We start from the raw sequence: 445 nt of genomic DNA, 5'->3' as shown, positions 1-445 counted from the left end.
TGTTTTGTGTGTGTGACATTTGCCTTAAAACATAGCAGTCCTCAAAATGAATACAGTATTTCTGCTAGGATCTGCATGTTCCTTTCTTCCTCTCTTGTGTTCTGCAGTGGTGGTTCCAGGTTACGGAGCTTTTCTAGGGGATCACCTGAGGGGGGTCTGAATGGATTTTGTTCTAGCAGCTTTTAGCCAGTCTGACCTCCTGAGGCAGGGTAGGCCCGCTCTGGTGGGCCAAGCTGCTGCAGGGCAGTCACTGAGGTCCTGCTGTTTCTGGATGCTTCCTATTCAACACTACCAAGGCTCAGTAAAAAGTGGGTAGTTTTGCTATATACCTCCATAAAGTTAAGTCTTCTTAGAACAACTAGGTCAACAGGCCTTAACGGAGCATCTATAAACTGAGACCCACGCTGGAAGAATGCCCTAGTCCATAGAATTACCGAGAAAGTCC

The sequence above is a fragment of the Lutra lutra genome, chromosome 9, assembly GCF_902655055.1.
Source record: "Lutra lutra chromosome 9, mLutLut1.2, whole genome shotgun sequence".
NCBI lineage: Eukaryota > Metazoa > Chordata > Mammalia > Carnivora > Mustelidae > Lutra > Lutra lutra.
Note: the sequence above shows the minus strand (reverse complement) of the source record.